We start from the raw sequence: 14,629 nt of genomic DNA on the forward strand, positions 1-14,629 counted from the left end.
AAAAAAACTTTATAATGTAACATACACTGTGATGGAAAATATTATGCATAGTGACCACTTCTAATTTAAACTAATAAATCTTCTGTTCCATGGATAAAATATGGAAACACATGGACAGGCACTGAAAATGTTTATGGGATTTTCATTAGTACTTCTCTAAGAGTCCACGTAAAACAATACACTATGATACAGTATATACAGAACATAATACATTTATAGTAGTAATATCCACTCATATTAAAGAGGAAAGAAAAATTTTAAAAAAGCATACGTGCATAGATTTCAAATTGCAGCATAACAATACGGTTTACATTTAATTTCTTAGTTTTCTGTATACTGTGAAGCATGAGGTTCTCAGTGAGAAGGTTCATGCCTAACTCGAGTTGTGGCTCGGCGAACAAGGGGAGAAAATGAATAACTTGGGTTAGAATATGCCAAAACGGAGCTTGGGCTCTTCTCATTTGTTATCTGTGCGCATATCGTAAAGAGACTCAGACAGCTCTGCATTAAATCATATCTAAAAATGACATTTTTGTCCCATCATGGTCCCTGATACTGAAAACAGATCCGGTTTGGGGTAAAAGAAGATGGAGACAGTTTGGTCTAAAATACTAAAACAGCCAATAATTTACAGTCTATAGTCTAGTTCTTTTTCCACATAAAGAAAGGGGCAAATTTCCGCGAATCAGATAAGACCGTGGTTAGTAGAGGATCTGCCCTCCGCATTTCATCACCATTTATTTATCATTCACGATGACTAATTGCCTGACTTGACTTCAATTCTGTGGGCTGGGGTCCTCGCAGAGCAAGCTGCTCGCCTGCCCACCTCCCTTCTCTCGCCGCACCTCCCTATCACCCCAACACACCCACTTGCCTTTGAAAAACTGTAATTGAATGAGTTTATGTCGTCAAATTGATTAATCATATTAATTTGTACTTATTAGTGGGATGGTTGAAAGCGATGACAATTAGATTAATGAAATTAGTTAATTCTTCCTACCCACACCATACTCCCAACTATAACGAAAAAAAAAAAAAGCATAGAAAGGGCGACTTATGACAAAATTGGCAATCAAGATTTGGCTGCTAATTGAATGTCTGCTTTTATTAATGATGAGGTTTATAAAAAGACCTTGAGAAAGGAATATTAATTGATTAATCAAAGTGCTCCAAATTAAAGGGGGAGTATACAAAGCAGAGGTCTGAAAATTTCCCTCACATTTGATTGTGAGGAATACTGCAGTGTTTTTCACAGGATGCAAAAATACCTGCTAAATAAAAATGATACTGTGTGCTGACATCTGGCTTATATAGCTGTTGTATACATTTCCTTGCTGACTGAAATAGTTGTCAAATATGTTTTGCAAGTTTTTGCAATGAATAGAAAAGTAAAAGTTAAGTATTTATCTCATTTTCTTTCAGTATATTGTGACTGAAAAACATCTGACTCTACAACCCTTGACATCGGTTATTTGTGTATTACTATATTTGGTGAAATGATATAATCTTTGCATTGCTCTGAAGAAAAGACGCTTTATTTGTCACTACAGCATGTTGAGATGATGAAGAGGCTCCACTGTAATGAAATGTTCCGCAAACTGTGGCTCTCCCGACTTTACAGTAAAGTATGGAAGCTGCCTGACAGTTGGAGAGGGAGCCACATGTCCCCGCAGGACCGCAGCCATACATTCATCATGCCTGTTTGCCTGTTGTGGTAAAACAAAATCCACATAAATATATGTAAATCTAAGTAAACAGAGTGTGAGATCACTTGAGCTGATAGACTGCTCTGAATTTCATTACGCAACAAGCTCTCTGACGGTTATAAACGATGCTCATGAAAAAGAAGTGATTGTTTGGATATGATAAAGATGAAATGTAATAGTTTATGCCACCACGAATCTGAATGTAATGTCCACACTATTAGAAAGGCTGATAAGTGTATTTATGACTATTTGCTTTCCGTGATAAAGGGAAGTGGGCTGTTTGATTAATACGTGCAGCTGGCTGGCTCCAGGTTCAACAGATTGTGTTGTCGCATATAACCTACAGAGGCAGTAATGGGCTGCTATATACACTAAAATGTGAACTGTCACATATGTGAGATAAGCAGAACTATGACTAACACATTCTGCATTTACAAAGTATTATGTTTCATATGCATGCTGTGTAAATGTAGGCGAGCAATGTTTTCGTTTTCACTGAAGGAATATTCACTTCGATGGCAAGATGCTATCTGCTCATGTGGGCTATACAAAAGTGTCAAATAGGTTGGTTTCCACATTCAAAAAACATATAAATCTTGCTCATACTTATGCTGCTGGAATGGATAACACCATGCCTTCACTCATTCAGTCATGTAAATGTATTGGGTCAGCATTTTTTTTTTTTTTACACACTTATGTAGCTTATACCCTTAGCCTATTCCTTCAGTATGCAGGAAATTCTTCCCTGTTCAGTTAAGCCACTGACTCTTCTTTTAAAAATTAAATTAACATTGTATTTGTTGTTGCTTATGTGTGTGGGTGTTTTACAAGCCAACGGATGGGCACAGTTAATGTTATGAAATCTAACTGAGAAGCTGTAAACTATATAAATAATCACACACATGGTCCATTAAAACTCCTGCAAAGAAGAATATTGCACAAAAAAGCTGATACCTAAGATATGATAATGCAAGTCTTCAAAGATGCAGTAAAATGTTTTATTTAAAGTAAATCACTTTTGAAAATAAATGGCATCCAGGTCTGATGTGGGGAATTTCCAAACTGATGCTTAATAATATTGTGGAAAATGGAAACAGCTCATTTAGTCTCAACAAAGACTTGTGTGCACATATTATGGACTAATTCCTTATTACACTTGAACATGAAAAACATTTCTGATCAAATAGTGATGTAGGAGAGGTTCTTACCAATCTCCCGATACTGATTTTACATCCATTAAAGCCCATAATCTGGGTCTTAACTGGAATGAGCAATTTGCTATTCCATGTGTAGATCTTATAATCAACAAGTCTCATCATAATATGTCAAATTCTTTGATTGAATTTGTCTTTACTCCGTCTTCTTTTGTCTGACCAAAAAAACAAAGATATTACATTTAAAATGATATATAACCAATAAAAACAGCCAATCCTCACAAATGAGAAGCTGGAATTGAGGAATATTTGGTACAATTGCTTGATAAATGACTTAAACAATCCATCGATTATCAACATAGTTGCCAGTTAATTTTCTTTTAATCAAGCAATCAATTAATTTACTTATCGTTTCAGCTCTAGTTGTGATTAATGCTAGCTTTTTGTTAATATTAAGAAACATGTTAACAAGTTGAATGTGTGTGTGCATCTGACACTGAGACCTGAAAAAGGTGAATCTGAACACTGGATACCCACGAGATAATGTTATTGGTTGGCCATTTGCCAATACCTGCCTCCAACTCTGGATCCCTAATGGCCCCAGTTCATCCTCAACTTTAACACTAAAACAGAAAATGATCTAAGAATTGACCACTTATCTTTGGACCAAACCCCTACACATCTCAAAAGCTTGATGTCCCCCTGACAGGATCCAAAACTCTCTGCGCCGAATGTATTGACAACCATCAATGTTCAACTTGATCAAATGCTACCGGCCATCAGTGGTCAAGGCATCCTCATCGGCAAGATCTATCGTCTCAATTTACACAGTCCATCCTCTTTAAACTGTGCTATTGATCTTGGCCTAGGTCATGGAGATTTGGCATCAAGGTAGGGGAGAGGTGGAAGGGGGATGGATGGAAGAGTAAGGACAGAGAGGGAAGAGACTAAGGACACAGAGGAAGAGGCTTCCCCTGGGTGTCTCTAGTGCCAGTTTCTTCTTATTTAGCATTTGACCCTGGTCTTGGCTTTACTGCTCAATGCAGTGGCCTTATTTTCAGCATATAGTCAATTGCTGCCAATATTTGGAATGACGACTTGTCACTGCTCTTCAACAAAAGCTTAAAAATACTTTAAACAAACACGCTTGATCTATTTGAGGTCAGAGGTTTCAGTGTTGTTCAGTTATTTTATTCCTTTAAATTCCTTTTTCTGGTTTTTGTCAGGAAAATATTTGGGTCAGTCAATATATCAAAAATCCAGTTTCCAAATCAGTTGTCCTGCTTTTTACAATGTAACCGGTGCTCTGTACCTCCGCACTTGCTGTCATGGGCACAATTATGGGCACTTCTCGTGATCGCCTGTTGCTGTCGTTATTTTACAGCTCTGTGCTTCAGTCCATTAGAAACACCACTGCCAGAGTGGCGCCGATAAACCATCTGGCCAGGCTCCTGAAACAGATAGCAGCCTCTTAATGGAGTGAAAAAGTAAAAGCAATTAATGTCACATTAGCACATCACTAATAAGGCCTGCCCTCCAGTATGCTGCAGTGAGAATAATCGGTTGGTTCAGACTGAGATGCATCCCAACAACCCTTCACTGTTAGCGCTGTCGCTGAGTCCTGACCAAGGCCGTGTGAGGAGAATTAATTTCCATAAACAAATACAACACATTCAGGTCAACTGATCATTCACTTGGAATGTGATGTCAATGTCAGGTACTTTTTAAATTTAAACCTGTTATAATGGATTTTTTTGGCCATTTCGGGGCAGCACAAGTTGTTATAACACCGGCATATTATCTTACCAAGTAAAAGTATGACAAAGGCGTTAGCAACATTAGCATTCATTTTAAATTGTGTTTCTGACCAATTTTCTGGCACACAGAAGTCGAATACTCACTCTCCTTTTAGCTCTGCTTTTGGTCTCCACTAACTCCTGAGAAAAATATCTCGCTCTTTAGCCACTATGTTCACTAGCTAGTTGCTAACTTAATAAGTCCTCCATTTGGTGCTGGGCATGTAGAAGTCTACAGCCATTCTAGCAGCTCTGTTAGGCTATAATTTTGCACAGCGGTGCTTTGAGCTACATGCTAACATCAGTATGCTAATTTGAGGACAATGATAGTGCTAACATGCTAATTTTAAGCAGCTATAGGCCTAATGTTTACCATCAGTTTAGCTTGTTGTCATGCTAAGATTTACTAATTAGCACTAAACAAAAAGTAAAACTGAGGCTGATGGGAATGTCATTAGTTCTGACGGTATTTGGTCATAAAGCAAATTATTGGACAAACTGAAATTTTGACCCAATGATGGTGCTAGAAGAAAAATTAAGGGTCACCAAATTCATCTTGAGGGGACCGTGACTGTCTTTAAATAATTTCATTGCAATCCATGCTATAGTTATTATATTTCTTATAAAGATATTTTAGTCTGCACCAAAGTGGTGGACCGACCAACATGGCCATCCTTAGAGCCACGCTGCCAGCATGGCTGAAATATTGATCATAGCTGCTTTAAAGCAAATAAAGAGAAACCCAAATGAAATCTGGAATTATAGCAGCACATTGCTGCAAAATTAGGAAATACAACTCAAGTGTTTATTATAATAAGAACATTTTGTTTTTATAACAAGACATCAACCAGTCTTTAATTTTCTTTTGTTTTCTGTTGTGGTGGCAGTAATAGGCTGCCATATGGAAAATTAATCTGTGCTAAAAATTTGTTCCAAGTAAAATCACAAGATCCAAGCCCACACGTTTTCTGCTGAGCAAAAAAGGAAGAAATAATGTTGTGAAATTTGCAATCCAGTTCTCTACAACCAACCTACAGTAGCTGTGTGTGAGTCTATTGGCCTGTCTGAATCCGTCCCATCGTTGTCGTGACCTCCCGCACTTTCATCTCTCGTCTTTGAACTGTAAGTCAAACTTCACACAACAGCAGCCCCGTCTCAAGAGCTTTCACAAAAACAATAAATGTCCTCTCTGGCTTGAATGAGCCTGGGGTTTTAAGATCTGGCTTAATTGTTGTCTTTTCCAGCGTTTAATTAGAAAAACACCAAAGCATTGTCACTGCTGCTGTCTAATTCCACAATGTTCCGCTTATTATGTTGTGTTAATAGAGGTTTTTCTGTTATGGCGTCACACTCATTAACTCAGCGGTGACACTGCCCTTAATTGGATAAGAGGCCATAGAGTCACTTTTCTTTGATTAAAATTATTGCTTCCTTATAAACATCAGCCCTGACACTAACTGGTTCTAAGCATGTGGAACAACATTAGAAATAACCTTCATAATGTTGTTTATACAAAGTGCTGCTTGTTGCCTTAAAGACATGAATGAGATGTAAAAAGTCGCTTTCTAAATGTAATATAGTCTACATCAGAAAATCTTCTCATCATAGCTGCAAATACCAACACAAATGACTTGTTCCATATCAGGGGAGATATGTCACTTGCTGCTGCATACTCTTGTTGCAGAGTAACACAGCTCTATACATTCTTGCTCTCTTTCTTTCTTTCTTTCTGTCTATGGATCCCCATTACCTTCCACGAAGTGGTCGCTAGTCTTCCTGGGGTCCACACAAATTGACCAAAAAACAAATTAAAACATTGTAGGTTTAATCAGGATCGGTCTGGAAAGAGAAGCTCCACAAACCTCCAAAATGTCAGTCGCTGCAATATCATCCCTCACAGTAAATGGCCTTCTCTCTCCAGCTTCCCCCTTCGTCTTTTTTGTTGCAATCCTCCTGGGTCTGGTGCACAACGGTGATGTTGCGTACTGATTATTTAAAGCAGCTTCAAGTTATCCTATTTAAAGCTAAGGCAAAACCTACTACCGCTGACCACGTTGTCGAATCAATAGCACTGCCTGCCATCATGTTTAAACATCTCAAAGTTAATATCAAGCAGACCTCCATTTAACATAAGGCCCAATATAGACAGAAAACAGACCGACACCACCACTGCTTTCAATTCCCCAGTACCCCTGTTCCCATACCCTCACATGCCCTCAATTACCCTATGAGCACCACATGTGCAACATCATTAATAAGATCCACTAATAATGGTGGCGAGCTCCATTGGCCGTGAGTGAGATTTGACTAATTACTGTAATTGTATTGGAGTCATGCTCATTAAATATGAAAATTGTGTTGTGTGAAATGAATGGGGTTTCATGATCACTCTTGTATGGACAGGCAAGAAATAAATTAGAGAACAGTTTCTCGTTGCGCAATTAACTACTGCACACAAAGCTACCTGCCACACCCCCCGGTCTGGTAATATAATGTGTGTATGTGTGTGTGTGTGTGTGTGTGTGTGTGTGTGTGTGTGTGTGTGTGTGTGTGTGTGTGCGTGTGGGTGTATTTTTGTGGATGTTTGCCAATTTGCCATTACTTGTTGCTTATGATTCTCTTAACACATACTGGATGCATGACCTGCTTGCCCAAGAAACGTGGAAATGTTAATATTGCACACAGCCTATAATTGCAATTGTAATTATTTTTTCTTCATTTTTCAGCTACATTTAATTCATTTTTTTTTATTTTATTTGATATTACTAGTAGCTTATATCAAGTGCTTTCTCTTTTCTGTTATAGTTGTACTGTATAAATGTTAGACATGGCATGAGGCAAAATAAAACATTTACAGAGACCAAAATCCTTTTAATTATTACAATTTTTGGAATTGTTTCTGAACCACTTTTGGAAACCTGGAAGTGCTGATTTTTTTGTTTTTAAATTGTACAACCAGATGGTGTGATCACATTATGCAGCACAAATTTCACTAACACACCTAAAATCTATGTTTTTATCAGACATTCATGACATTTCTGCCCATAAACAATTAGTGGTGTACAACTTCCAGTCCAAACACAACAGTCTCCACCCTTCACACAACAGCATGTGCCAGTGACTCTTTACTGTAACTTTTGTTCATGCTTCTTTCTCTCATCTCTTGGGATTTAAGCAGCTGTCAGGACTCCAGAGCCTAGACGACAGCGTCTGGGAGTGGCTATGTCCCGGAGGAGCAGAGCATCCCACCCTTGTTTCTGTATGCTCAAGTTGTTTGAGAAACCTTGTGATGCAAATGTGGTACTTACCTTTACCGCCGAGTAACAAAACTGTGTCGCACTCAGAGCTTTCTGTAAGATACCTGGATTTTGTCTGAGGAGATATAGAGGGGAGGAGAGGCAGGTAAACAAAGCATAATGTCGAGGTCAAATGCTAATGAGTGCTCCATTTGTTATGTCTGGCTCCCTCCAAAGGCAAAGTAACAACGTCAGAGCCACACCAGACATAATAAATCATCCAAATAAATAATAAAGATTCAGAGAAGACTTTGTGGTATTCATTGTGCCACCTCGAATGAATTTACAGCCCAGACCTGATTTCTCTCAAGTGGCCTTATTTAAACTGTCCCATTTCAAGTTGCCTGCTTGAGACAGCAAGATGCTTGCAAGTCCATTTTCAGGCCTTACACCCTACCATGTAATTTCCATCTGTTCACTGGTTAATAGGCTAAGACCAGAGTGAACCCCACTATGAACTGTAATGTAACTTGCTTTAGTTGAACAGATTTGTTCGAGACTTGAACAGATGCAATGCCATGCGGGAGTTTGCAGCTGTTGCGAGGCCTTAGAAAACCCACAGCTGTCCCCCCTCTGCCTGAGTCCACAACTAAAAGGGGACTGAAAGACGGACACGACTGATGAGGTGATGAAAAATCCAAAGAGGCAGGTGGGTGAAAACCATTACAGGTAGTAGATTACACCATTATAATGTATATCTAATCATTTGTTTCTTTCCTGCTTCCCTTCCTTCCTGCACTCTCTGTATTCCGTCGCTACCTATAGATGGCGCTCAGTTCATTTTGAAAACAGTGGCCTTTCTCAGGGCTGTCCATCACAATGTGCCACAGACTGCGTGGTGGTGGGGATGAGCTGCGGAGAAAGGCACCCTTACCTGTCCTTGAGCCAGGCGAGAGAGCGAGAGAGAGGAAAAAGAGTAGATTCAGCATGTATGTACGCTGTAGCCGGGAGCCATAAATCATGACCTTCTTCAATTTACACAGGGAGCATATTGATGGTTTCCTACCTCCTTCACTCACTTTCGCCTAGTTACATTGTCTAAGACAACACCACTCTGGGTAACCATGACTGACACTTTACAGCCTATTCTCAGTGGACTCTCACCTCAGCTGCTGAATAATCCTCACGCGAGGCAAAGGAAGGCGCTTGAGTGTATGCAAGTGGAGCTAGAGCCGGTGGTGGCAGTGCCGCGGCTGCACTTACAGTGTGATCAAAGATTATCTGAAAGACGTGGGCACCTAGGTTGGCTGATTAACAGGCCACAGTGTGACGGTGTCATTGCCCCGTCTTGCGCACAGGCGGATGTGTCAACTGGTGGCGATTTAAGGAGAATAAAACATGGTTTACGGGACGGAAAGTCACTCTGAGGACAGTGGGCCATGCCCTAATTCCCTTCTACATGGCTGAAAACAAATGAAAAAGCAGTCGCGGTAATATGAGAGATGAGCTGCGATGATGAGAAGCTCATGAGATGAGTGATTATGCGTTTTCTTCAGTTTTTGAGCTTCTTCTTACTTTCCATGGAGTTTTTTTTGTTTTGTTAATACCATCAGTTTTTCTCATCAGCCCTTAAGTGTCGATGGATAACACCTATACACCGACTACTTAAAATGCTGGTATTACTGATGTGCTTCACAGAACAATCCACAAGTTAATACACAGTTGTTATTTGCTGCAATAATGTGGAGTGGCAGGCGCAGCCTTGCCAAGAGGATAAATAAAAAATGAAAAAGTGACAAGGCCATTTATTTGTTTAATTCAATCTTCTGTTGAGAGATCTTTTCGCTGGAGATCATAGTTGATTTTGTTTAGGGGAATGGTTTGTGGCAGGCTGATTAAACACAGACTTACTCCCCCATCCCCCATATTGGCTGAAGTTGAAAGCCCAGTAAATGAAATGACTTCCACAGGATTGCACCACAAAGCAAGGGAGTGTGTCAGATGTGCATTCAGCCAGTGTTGTAGCCAACACAAGGTCAAACGGGACAGCTAACCAACTGACAGTCGGGGCAGGAGGATGCCGTTACACCCCAAGGCAACGTCTTGCTAAATGTACAAGTGCACGCACAGACACACACACACACACACACACACACACACACACACACACACACACACACACACACACACACAGACACACACACACAAAGATGCACACGCACAGGACTGGTTATACTAAGCACCGTTTGACTGTACATTTCTTATCCCCGGTACGAGACGAGGAGATAAGGCCGTACGGTGACACTGGATATAGATGCCTCCTCTCAGAGCATGAAATATCATTTACTAATCACTATTATTTTGTTGATAACCACTGAAAACAAAATCTTACTCTTCGCCAAACACTTTTGGACAATATGGAATAGCTAAAAGCTACATTACAGCAAATCATTTAAAAGTAACTTTATGTTACAAACAGGTGGACAAAGGAAGTGACAGCCTGTCTTGCTTTGGAGAGAGTGACTTATTGTCAAAGAGAAAGACAAAGCCTTTACTTATTTAGGAAATTCTTACAGTACATACATTTATTTATTTTTAATTTATAATGACAACAGACTAAAGTTAAGACTATTTTTTGGAGGTGTGTGTGTCTAAAGACAAATTTAATTATAATTTTGTCCTACATATGCTGTTGGTAATGTTAAGGTTGTACATATTTTCAGTATGTTAGGGGAAAATGCAAATAAAATATATATTAAAAAAGATATTACATTGTATACACACATTTAATAGTTTAACAAACTGGTGTTCATAATGCCTTGTAAACCCAAGGACTCAGGACTATTGATGTTGCTCAAGCCGGCAATCATCAGGAGGCACATGCATCCAAAAATCTTTGCAGGTGCTGGGAAACAATCTATGCAAAAAAAAGTGAAAAAAAAAAAAACCCACATGCTGATATCTTGTTCCCAATTCTTCTTTTATTCTACAACAAAAAGGCCACATGTTTTGAACACAAATGGTCTGAGGGTTAGGGTTATGACCTGAGCGCGACCATTTGTGCTTGAAACATTGTTATGTCCATGTAGAGTAAAGGAGAAAGCAGTGCGTGGGTATATTTTTTTCTCTTTTTGTGGTATCCATGAGGGATATGTAATCCTGGAAAAAAAGAAGATATTGATGATATATTGAGTTAACCTGGTCAGTAACTATGGTACAAACTTAATGAGCTAACTGATTTTGTGGTTTGATTTCTTTCCACATTCGTTGACTTGAAGATATTTAAAGAAATCATTTGCAGCAATTACATAAACCATGTGATTTTATTGTCACTGTACATTCAGTGCACTGTTAGATCTGACTCACTCCAAAAAAAGCATATATTTACACATGGGTACATTAGGCATGAACACAACAAACAAAACACAAGAAAATGGCATACAATACTGTCCAGTGAAACCTAGCTATGGTTGGCTGTTTGCTTCTCACTCCTAACATTTGTCACATCTGTCCCTTTTCGTCTTCCCAGCACTGTGAACGTGTGTGCATAGTTACCCTGTCTTTTTCTGAGAATAGGGTAAGTTTTCTAATTAGAATGAACCAACGCTTCCTTTCAACTTGATTCATATATCCCAACTGCTAACATATTGCTTTTGAGGGGAGTAAAACTCTTGGGTAATCACATGTCTGGGGTACATACCCCTAGCAGGGTCCTTTATACACCGCAGACCAGAATGGCCAGGGAGGTTCCTCCATGTTTTATGTAAATCTCGTCATCTCTGAGTGCATGGAGATAAGATAAGTCCACAAATGGAACAGCGAATAAGCAGCTTTCTCCTCCGAGGAATGTGTTCCCCAATTGCAGTAGGTTCATCTACATTTTTTTTTAATACCCAGTCAGTGATGTCACTTTATTTCTGTGCCACTGATTCCCAGGAGGAACTCATGGCCCGCTTCCAAACCCAGTGTAATTTTCAAAATATGAATTGAGGTATAGGGTCTAGATGACTTCAGTCGCTATATGTCCTGCTGTGCTGATAACCAAAATTGATGATAAGACAGCGCGTGTGTTTCAGCGTTGACAGAGACAAAGACACAGAAAACTAAAATAAAATACGAGAATATCCCACCATATATGAATATAATGGACTTATTCTCACTTGGGTAATTACCTTTTGACTCAATACAGTGACTTGTATCATACAGCTATTCAGGCGGGCTCTAAATCTGTGTTGAAGGTGCTAATGCATCATGAAACATTCATTAAACGGGAAAATTAAACAAACGATCATAGCTATATCAATGCACAGCAGCTACAATATAGTATAGTGAAATATGCACAATACATTTGCCGTGTACAGCACTGTACAGTATGTCCAGCTTGTATACAAAGCACAACTAAATGTCTCTCTGATGCTCTACAACACAAGGGACATCGGTGGCCATATTTGCCTTGCATAGCCCAGTGATCGCTCTGTTATGAAACTATTACAGACACCCATGAAATCGCCTTTGTAAAGGTTTAGACAAACCCTCCCCGCTGTCAACCGAAATAAAACGTCTCTTGTCCCCAAGGTAGAGCCAAAGCAGAAATTTAATTGCTCCATTTCTATTGAGAATTTCAGCTTAGGAGACAATTAGAATTAATTGGATGTAGTAGAACCGTTTTAGAACTCTGAAAATAAATTAGGCATTTTTCTTTTATTTTCTTATATTAATTTGGGCGATGGGAAAGTTGGGAAACAATTATCTGCTATCAGTCCTCAAAGTGCACAGAGGAGATACGTGACCGAACTCTGATCGGAGGAAGGAAAGGTCAGTTTGTCTGCTTTGGTCACGTTTTTGGCCAGAACGTGTTCAGTAACACTTGACAGGTCCAGCGCAACATGAACAGACGGAGCCTGTTGAAACCCTCTCCTTTAACTGTCTCATCACAGTCTCTAGTATGAAAGAATTATCACCATTGAAGATTTCGAGACTGCTCAAAATGAATGGACACAGAGCTGGACATTCGGCAGAATGAAGGTATTACTATTGATACAATACCGTAAATAACATCCATATTTATGTGGAAACAGCGTTCAAGTTCAACGGCTGGCTCAAAATGCAGTTTTAGCAATGTTACATTTTAAAGAAGACATTTGAAGACACTATGCTTTGGTTTGCCACTGTACAGAGGCGATACATCCTTAATTTCAATTGGGGATGGATTAGCTGGTTATACATTTGGGGAAATGCATCATGGGAATTGTATTCTCTATTGTATTCGGTTATAATTATCTATGCATTACATTACAGTGAATCAATAGCCTCTGTTCCTGTGGGGATTGTCTGTAGTTACTGGTCACTTTCTGTTTTATTCTTGTTTGGGCAGAAGCTAATGGCACTTGACACTTTAAAGAAACGGCTGCTTTAAAGTGTTCAAAGGGGACAACATCCGTCTCACTAAAGTCCTAAGAGCAGCTGATTAATCTATTATTGTATTATTATTATTTTGATCTTATGATAAAATGTTCCCTCCAACCTGCTCAGGTTATCAGGACGGGAAGAAATATGTTGGTAACTGTGTCACATTGTTCTGATTGCTTTCGTTGAATAATTTGGCAACTGGTTTACAATTGATAGATATTACGCTCTAAAAGACTACTATCACTTCTGGATTATACAGATTTATTAACCTAGCTTTTGCACCTCAGTGTGTCAGAGTATCAGTGTTTGTAGAAATGTACACAGTGTACAGTGTCAGTCTGAATGAGTAGCACCTTCATTAAAGATGAGCCAAAAAAACTCATCAGTGAGCCGTAATCTGAGGTCCGATATATCCTGTCTTTACTGACGTTGAGTTTTACTTCAGAGTGCAATTAAAGTTATTCTCAGACAAACAGGTGTCATAATATTGTTGCGCACAAACATTTAAACTAGTCATCTGTTATAGTGTAATAACCAAACAGGTTTAAAAAGCCTTGCATCACTAATTCAAACCATCAAGGAGACAAATGGGCTAAACATCCGCAGTCATAAAAAACGTATTGCATTATTTTTATTTGAACTTGCCACCTTGAAACTCAGGGAGATCCCAAGGATCGAGGGGGAAGCGATTTTCCTCTAGGAACCATATATGTCAAGCTTCAGCTGTGGCAGTCGTGTGCGCTCGCATGTCAATACGTCTCTGTTGGCTGTTGATGTGTGGGCACGTTTTAGCCTTGCTGATATAGTTTGGCAAACTTGTTTCAGATTTGGAAAATCGTCATATGAGTGGCGCAATTAGGCCCAATTACAGCTGCAACTAATGATTCCTTTCATTATTGATTAATCTGCTGATTATTTTTTGATTAATTGACTAATTGTTTGCTCTTTAAAGTTTCAGAAAAGAGTGAAAAATGCCCGTTATTATTTCTCACAGCCCAAGGTCATGTTGTCAAATGATTTGTCTGACAACAGTCCAGAACCTAAAGGTATTCAGGGAGAGAGAAAGAGGTTCAGATATGCGAGGCTAGCACACGGACTTCGGTATCACATACGACTAAGGACTGATGTGATTAGCTGCTGAACTAATGCTATCAATATAGTGACACTTGTTGTTTGAGAGTGCGACCTACACAAAGGGGGATGGACACAAGAAAAAGCAAAACCTATACAATATACTGCAATCTAATACAGCACCATCACAGCCTAGAGACTCAAAAACGACCATAGAGTTGTATCAGAACCTACGTAACACAAACTGAACATTACAA

The sequence above is a fragment of the Xiphias gladius genome, chromosome 4 (assembly GCF_016859285.1).
Source record: "Xiphias gladius isolate SHS-SW01 ecotype Sanya breed wild chromosome 4, ASM1685928v1, whole genome shotgun sequence".
NCBI lineage: Eukaryota > Metazoa > Chordata > Actinopteri > Istiophoriformes > Xiphiidae > Xiphias > Xiphias gladius.